Genomic DNA, 8870 nt, shown 5'->3' with positions numbered 1-8870 from the left:
GCGTTCTACATCCACGTTTCCTGTTTTCTTTCAATTTACCCCCACAATCCCCTCTCTTTCCCTGAAATTCTTACCTCTTAATTAGTCAGGTCCTCGATAATTTTCTTTCCATCCATTTTACCTTTGTCAACCTTCTCCACACCCGCATTTCAAAATACTTCAATCTACACCTATAACCTTGTGTCAACGACCAAGTTTACGCGCCGTAAAAAACCAAATTCCTTATGAAAAGTTTAGCAAGCTTTTTTTTTAGCATCTCTATCCTTCTTTCCTGGCATCATTTCTCTCCTCCTTTGAAAACTTCATTGCATAACTCAATTTTTCTGTTTATGCACCTTCAATCTTGACAGATTTGGTCCAAAATACTGCAGAGAGAAAAACGAACCCATCTGCATTAGTTTTTCCTCTCTTATTTTGGCGATTAACTTTGCCTTCTCCCGAGCTCTTTCTCTTTGCTAAACTTTCACTGACGCTATTTTCCTTAAATCAATTCTTATCCCATGCATATAACATTGATTTATAATGCATTCAGCAATATTATTAACCTTTTGGATTACTGACTACCTAAAAATGTATCATTTTGCCAATTTAACAGACTTTATAAATTCGGGGATCGATTCCCACCCAGAGGGCCCGGGTTCAAATCCAGGCGGTGTGAATATTTTTCAAAGGTATCTCGATCCCTACTTGAGGTGATTTGTGGAGGGTACTTTGAGGGAGTACGCCGTCCGTCGGATGGGATGTTAAGCTGCGGACCCCTTGGCGTCTTTCGTAAAGAGTAGGCTAATGCCGACGCCGGGTTTCTCTCCACCCTTCATCCTTTCCTGTCCATCCCTAATGGCACAAATGACCTCAGCTGTCGGTCGCCTCCCCTAAATACTACTACTACTACTTTATAAATTCCCCACCCACTTTCATTCCTGTTACAAGTTCTTCCCAGGCCTATTATACCATTTCCTTTGCGTCTGCTCTGAAAGCACGGTCGCTAATCGGCACCCGTCTTATTTTTCTTCCTAGCATTGCTCATCCCGACTCTCAATTCGCCACACGCACCTGTGCAGTTTGACGTAGCCAAATTCCTTCCTCGTATTTGCTACGTAATTTTCCATAAAAACTCTTTCTTCCACCATTTTCTAAAGTTATAGGTAGTTCCATGTGAATGCTGTTTACCCCCACGGCCTTATTTGATTTCATTTTACTTAATGCCCTTTCTATCTCACTTTCGTGTAAGCCTGGACTTAAGCTTTCCTTATCTACGTCATATCCACTTTCTATGTCTAACCTTGCTGACCTAATGTCTTTACCATACAGTTCTCCGATACATTCCTTCTATCTCTCTTGGATCATTTCTGGTTCGACTAATATTTTCCTTACTTATCTTTGATTGTTTGCAACAATTTTCCCTTCTTACTTCCTGACAGGATTTTATTCATGTATAGCACACCAATTTCACCATTCCTAAGCAAATATTCCATATTCTCGTCTTTCACCACGCTTCTTTGGCTCTATTTGTTACCACTTTAGGATAGGATTTTTGAAGCTTCTTGATTAATATGTTCTACCTTTGGTAACTATACTACAAGGAAAGTAAGATTTTAATGAATATGATAATTTCACATCACTGCTCAACTTCACATCAAATACTTGTTGGCGATTTAATGGGAAAACAAGATACATATACTATTTTTCGTCCCATCATATTGACTAACTTAACTGAGGTAGTTGGGTCTTTTCATATTTCTTGGCACTACTTTGACGTAATTTAAGTTGAATATGCTTGAGAGAATGCATCTGAATTTTCACGCATACTTGGGTACCCTTTTCATTTTCAGAACAAGAGTACTCAATTTCTGCAAAATCAATGGCAGTCTTATAATAGATTTAATGTACTATTGATTAATGAATATCAATATAATGCTTGTTATCCAATGATCATCATTAGTATTTCAATCCTGGGATTAGTTTATAGTAGTCCTCCATTCTACTCTATTTAATGTCAATTCCCTCAATCCCTGATACCTTCTCTGTTTTACGTCCTTCTTAATTTGTCCTATGTCCATGTCTCTTGGGGTTCTTAATGGAATCTTCCCTTCTGTTATATTCCTAATCAATCCATTGTGCCTCAAAGCATGTCCAATCCATGTATTTCTTCTTTGCTGTAGAGTCCTCCATTTGGTCCATCCTCTTCTGCTCTTCTATATACTTCCTCATTCCTTACCATGTCAGTCAATTTAATCTTCATCATTCTCCTCTAGCACCATGTTTCAAATGTTTCTATTCTTCGCTGGTCCACTTTTCCAATGTTTGGAGTCTCGGAAACATAGAGCGCCATACTTCACACCAAAGTCTGGACGAATTGCTTCCTTGTTTCCAGTCTTGGGTTCTTTGAACATCTTGATTGCCTCTTCTTCATGAATGCATTCTTAGCTTGGGCTATTCTTTTCTTGGTCGGTCTAACTTCTTCCATCCCATGTTATGCTGCTTTCCAGGTAGATGAAGGATTCCACTTGCTCTAGTTTCGCCCATCAAATTGTGATATCTGCATTCAGCTTCTGTGAGTATAGTAGTTCTTGAGTTGATTTTTTATCTGCTTCCTTGCAAACACGATCCATTTCTTTCGTGTTGATGAGTCCAATGAGTACCGCAATAGAACGCTTGTCCGGAGTTTTCACAGTCGTAGATGTACAAGCACTTGTACAGCATGGTACAAAGTAATATTAGTCGTTAGAAAGACTGAAGGAATTTGTTGGTAGCGCCAGGGGGTTTTGTTTTTTTCACTTTAAAGAGACATTAACTATTTACCAATCCAAGGGAACTTCCGAACTCGATTCAATAAATATGTACTCTACGAAGGATATTATAATTTTTTAAAGAGAAAATATTATAATTTGATTTAGCAAATAAATTCTGAGCAAGCGTTTAAAACTCCGTTCAATCTCAACTGGGCTAATTTTTTATTTATAAGAAACATTTCCTGTCATACATTTAAGAAATGGGCACATACATCCCCTAGAATTAAACACACCAAGATATCATTTACTTAGGAAGGGTTTTTGAATATTATTTTCACGTACCAGGTTTTTTTTTAACTCGAGGAATTGCCATTAGTAGCCTCATAATGATGTACAAACCAGATCCCGATACACGTAACACCTCCCTCATTTTCAGTCGCATTGAATTGCCTCATCATCCCAGCATGCAATGAAAACGATGTTCATGACGAAAAAAATCCTTTCACGTAGCCTCGCCACTTTTCATAAAAGATCGCTGGTCCGGGAACGAGGCAGGATATATTTTGAAACAGGACTCCTGTTTACGCGTAACTTCAACTAATTACTGCCGGATGAGGGGGTAGGGGGGTGGAGTGGGGTGGCGAGCGATGGCAGCAGCTCGTGGTTTCCAGAAATCCCGGAGAATGCGTTTATGGTTGGTGTCCAACGGGACGATTTTCTGAGTTGTTTACTTTGCACGCGGTGGAGTATTGCTTTCCTTTCCACCTCGCCTGGCTGCAGCGTGCTCTCCCCACTCCACATCTATCCTCGTTCCCCCCCCCACCCCTCACCCCACACCACCCCGTGGGACTCCACATCCTCTTTCGATTACTCGCTTCGTTATTCACTTTTCCGGGTCTCGTAACTAACATTCCCTCTTTCTCTCATCACGCTGTCCGTTTCGTGCAATGCCATATGCATTCGTCGAGGCTTCAATTCCTTTCATTTCTTCCCTCGCGCGTTCACGTAATGACGTGCAGGGCCCTTAATTTTCCTCGTCTCCTCCAGACGTCCTCCTGGAGACCCTCCCCCCTCCCTTTCCCCGCCATCCTACCCGCACCCTTGGCCTCTCCCCGCCCCCCTCCTCCCCCCGGTCGCTTGCGCCTCGGCTCTCGCAGCGCTAAAGATTCCATCGAAATGGAAGCGTGGTACTGCAGATAGGACTGCGCTGAGAGAGAGAGAGAGAGAGAGAACATATGAAAGCGCTTAAATGTTTATTTTTTTCTCTTTGCATTCAGAGCGAGTCGGGAAAGTGTAGGCGAGCGAGGGACGGGGAGAGAGAGAGAGAGAGACGGACGAACGTTTCCTTACGAAAAAGAAAACATCTCGGAGATAACGAGGTGTGAAGACTATATTTAGAACGCACTCATGTTTTTTTTAACAAATGACGGTGAGAGGATTGGGACAGAGAGGAGTGCCAGAGGGGTTTAAACACAACGACAGTCAGCATTTTAATCTGCCGTAAAATGAAGATGGTCTAAGACAACTTGGTAGTTTTTTTTCAGCCCATTACAATTATGATAATTTTCCAACCCAAAACATGACCTAATTGAAGCAAAATTCTACCCTAAAAACTAATATGTTTTTGTCGCTAACATGTTGGGAAGGATGTTGGGGACAATTAATTAAGTCGACATACACGCTGTTAACCCAGTTAGTAAGAGAACGTTGACATTCTTCAGACAATCTTACAGTTAATTCAGTTTCCGGTAAATTGCTTGTCGGTGAGATGGTGAGGCGTCCTGAAATTTAAAGAGATGAGCATCGCTCACTCTCTAGTTCATTTCCGAGTTGGAATATTTTGGTCAGTTCTCTTATTTAGGCAATTGAAGTTTCGCATCAATTAAACGAGGCTAGGTACATTCTAGAAGAACTTGATGTTATTTCAGTCGGAAGTCGCGAGGGATAACTTGGGCATTGAGAGGGGGATTTGAAATGGCCACACGAGTTGACCTTAGATGACTCACTATGTCGAATCCTCGTGAATTTTTATCCACGCAAAAAAATATATGAATAGCATTTGTACGCCACGAGTGCAGTTATTACGATATAAAGAGAGGTATGACCATAACCTTACCTGTTTTTGACCAAATTCATATTTGTTGAAGATGAAAACTTTTCATCCCTCGCGCTGTGCGATTAACATATTGCGTTAATGTTGCAAATTATTTCTAATGCGAAAGAGATTTTAATGAAAAATCGTATTCTCGAAGAATTAAAAAAAAATGAGGACTTAAGAATGCCTTAACTTCTCGTCGACAGAGATTAAACTAAGCGTAAATTTTAGTCGCGTCTTCGAGGAAACAAAACTGGGAATTTTGTGAGAGGGGAAAACTCGAATTAAAAACATGAGAGAGAGAGAGAGAGAGAGGGGGGGTAGGGGGAGAGCAAAGCGAAACGACACAAAGGGAAGGGACTCACTCCTCCAAAGGCGACGCGCTCTAATTCGAAAGATTTCTTAAATTTCTCTCCCGCTTCCATCCCCCCCTACCCCACCGCTCTCCACCCTCTTTGCCTCTCACCAAGGATCCTTTCGCTTCGTCTTAGGGACCGAATCATGGACACGGAGGTGAGTGACGTCCTCCCGCGACAGACTCGGGAAAAGGGATAATGATTAGCCTTTAGGCTGTGTACACGCGAGAAATAAAAGCGACCTCGGAGGTACACATGGGGCGAGGGGTTTGAGGCAAAGGAGAGGGGTCGAGCGAGGAGCCGAGGAGGCCAGGGAAAGGGGGGGAACCGAGGAATGAAACAAGGATTAACTCGTCGACTTCCACCAGAGCGATCCCATTGTTGTCGCAGTGTACGAGCCACGCGCCGTCAACAATGCCCACTTCCATCTCCCCTCTCAACATCCCCTCCCAGCATCCCCAACTACCCCGCCCCCCTCTCTCTCTCACGACCCTCGCTCCCTCCCTTCCCTCCCCCAACTAACTGCTTTTGTTGACGCAGTGCCCCATTGTTGTCGACGCCCTCTCAAGCTCCTGGCCTTAATGGGGCCTCAAACAAGCGGTCGAGACGGTTCTTCGCCTCCGCATAATGGCGGATGTTTGATTCCAGCAGAAAAGCCCAACCTCCCTTCGCCACCCCCTCCCCGTATAACACTTGTCTCCTTCTCTTTTTTTAACATGCTGGTTGACTTCCCTCACCCTCTCTTCCCTTTCTTCCCTCACGGTGGGGTGGGCGGACGACCGCCCCCTCCCCCAAGTAGAACCCATTGGACCCCATTCCAGCACACCCACCCATAGCATCGCTCTTGGCCGAAAACGCAAGGCAAGCAAGGTGGACGCGCTTTCACCGTCGAGCGCTCTTAGATAAACCGCTCTAATGGCGGTTCGCGAGCCCGGCGGTTACATTAATGTCACGTGAGACTCTTTCTGAGGTCGTTATTTGCGTGGCGCGGTTGCGCGGTCTTGAGAAGCGCAGTACTGGAAACCATTCAGTTTTTAACATGTGGGCATCCTTTTATTATGATCTCTGCAAAACAGCGCAATTCACGTCTCCTTAACGAAAACGGGAAATTCTCCGGCAGAAATATTCATGATACTCAACTTGGTAGAGCAATTTGGAAGCTTAGATTTTAATTACGGGAGGAAATATTCTGCCTGAATCATTGAGGAGTAAATGAATAAAATAAAATAAATGACATCATACATGAGGTATGTGTTCTATCGTTAAATTTTATGCCTACTTTAATTCGTAATAGGTAGAGGTTTAAGTTAAAATTGGGTGATGTCCTCAAACGACTGAAATAATGTTGGGAAAAATGATCAAAAGGAGGAAAATTTAACTACAAATTCTGAATTTATTTTCGCACATGTGCAAATTTTTTTGTTATAGTTGTCTAATTAAAGTATTAGAAGTATCTATTACTTCCAGAGGAAATTTACCTCGACTGCATGAAGTGAACAGTAACTACGGCCGTATGAATATTATGGGAATAGTCAGCCCCAGCCGTACTCTTATAAATGGGCAAAGGATGGGTGAGGGAAATTAGAGAGACTATATGGGGTTGACTCCTATATCTCGACTGCTATGTTAATAGAAAACTTAAAAATGTTGACTAATATTAGAAAGAGATATTAACATAACATTCTACTAGTACTATTGTTACGCAATAATATTTTGGCTCGGGATTTTCTTTTATCTCTAGTATTTTTATTTGTATTTCTTCAGGAACATTTTGAAGTACTATGTTTTCCTGCAATGGAGATAAGCGATCTGCAATTTTCATCACCATCTTATCCATCGGGGAAAGGACAACGTTGAAAATTTCAATCATTTTGAATAGGAATATAAAAACTAAATACCAATACTTGTATTAAATAGTTGTTATTCCATGCCAAGTTCTTTTAAACGTGCTAACTTTTTCGATAAATTAATCAATTGAGTACTGACACCTTGGTATCAAAGCCGAGTTAAAATTTTTTTTCCCACATTTTTGTGTAAAATAGACATGAATTTGTGTCGGCTTTGCACACCCAAGTGATTTTTGGTGTCTTCATAATTTTATGGCAGTGAAACGGCAGGAATTTTATTTTTATTATTTTGCTTTAATTTTATTTTTCTATTAGTGCATAGAAATAATATTTGCCATGTAAGTACATATTTCTTAAAACATTTCTTTTTTATGTCATATCCTTAACACCCTAACATTTAATTCATTGTAGATTTTCATTTAATTCATTGTAGATTCTCATTTAATATATTGTAGATTCTCAGAAAAAATATTTAACATGTAATGTTCAACGTGAGATAATTTCATATCTAACTAGGAAAGGAAATCCATCAAAATTTTAACCATTGTGATTTGATGTATAACAGTTTCAATAAAGAAATAAATTGATCTGCCATTTTTATACTCTTTTGGAATAATAGCAAAAAATATTTCAATGCTAATATTTTACGCATTAAAGGTAGTAAATTTTTATTTATTTGATTAAATGGTTAATTCTATTTCGTCTTTGCGATACTGATAGCATATCGACACATTTTATTTCGATATTCATTGTAATTATCCTTACTTCTGTTTCAATACCCAATACCTCAGATGCTTTTATTTGTCTGGTTTGAGGTCAGTGAAAATAATGGACGACCGATAAATCGATGGGATTCTATCTATAGCCTATCCTTTGTGGGTATGGAAAAGTCACATTGGTGTTACATCTACCTACGTGTGTATGCAATGCCCCGTAAGCCACCGAAAAGGTGTTTGGCGGAGAGAGGTAGGAAGGCGCCTTTAAAATTTAATGCAATTACGAGTAGAGCAAACAAAAAATATGCTAATGCATACGCATACAGACGAATATATATATATATATATATATATATATATATATATATATATATATATATATATATATATATATATATATATGTATATAAACACAGATTTAGATTTTTAGACCATAGAGACATAAAGAAAGGACACTCACAATATGTTGTTTTGACGTATCGACGGCTCGGCCGTCGTCTTCAGAATGGCGTTCTCAGGGAAGAGCGGAGAGGACATGTGCTGGGGAGAGGTGAGGGAAGGAGAGGTAAGGGACCAATAGGAAATGAACAAGGGGGTGGGAGGGGGATATGTGGGCAGCTATCAGTTAAAACAACATTTTGTGAGCGTCCTTTCTTTGTGTCTCTATGGTCTAAAAATCTACATCTGTGTTTTTATATATTTGTGCGTCGCCGAAGAGCGTTCCATTTCGAAGATATATATATATATATATATATATATATATATATATATATATATATATATATATATATATATATATATAAACTTATTTTGGCTTACACATACGCAAAAGCATGCACAATAATATGCACCAACGATTATACTAGATGTCTACGCAGCGTTTAATCTTGTCCTCGCTTTTATTTCGATTTTTTTACTGTTTTTACTATGTATTCGATTTTTAAATATTATGATTCATGATTATCGGAGGAAAGAAGAAATATTTATATCTATCTGTGCTGGAGTCTTTTCACCCTTGTTTGGGTCTAACCTACCCAAATATGTGTTGTGGAGCCATAATAGTTCCTTTTGTGTCATAGTTCTGTAGCTCGTGTGTTCTGAACCTTGCTAATGCCTTTATTTCC

Source organism: Hetaerina americana, unplaced genomic scaffold, assembly GCF_022747635.1.
Source record: "Hetaerina americana unplaced genomic scaffold, ioHetAmer1.1.p SCAF_1, whole genome shotgun sequence".
NCBI classification, from domain to species: Eukaryota; Metazoa; Arthropoda; class Insecta; order Odonata; family Calopterygidae; genus Hetaerina; species Hetaerina americana.
This window is presented reverse-complemented; position numbering follows the sequence as displayed.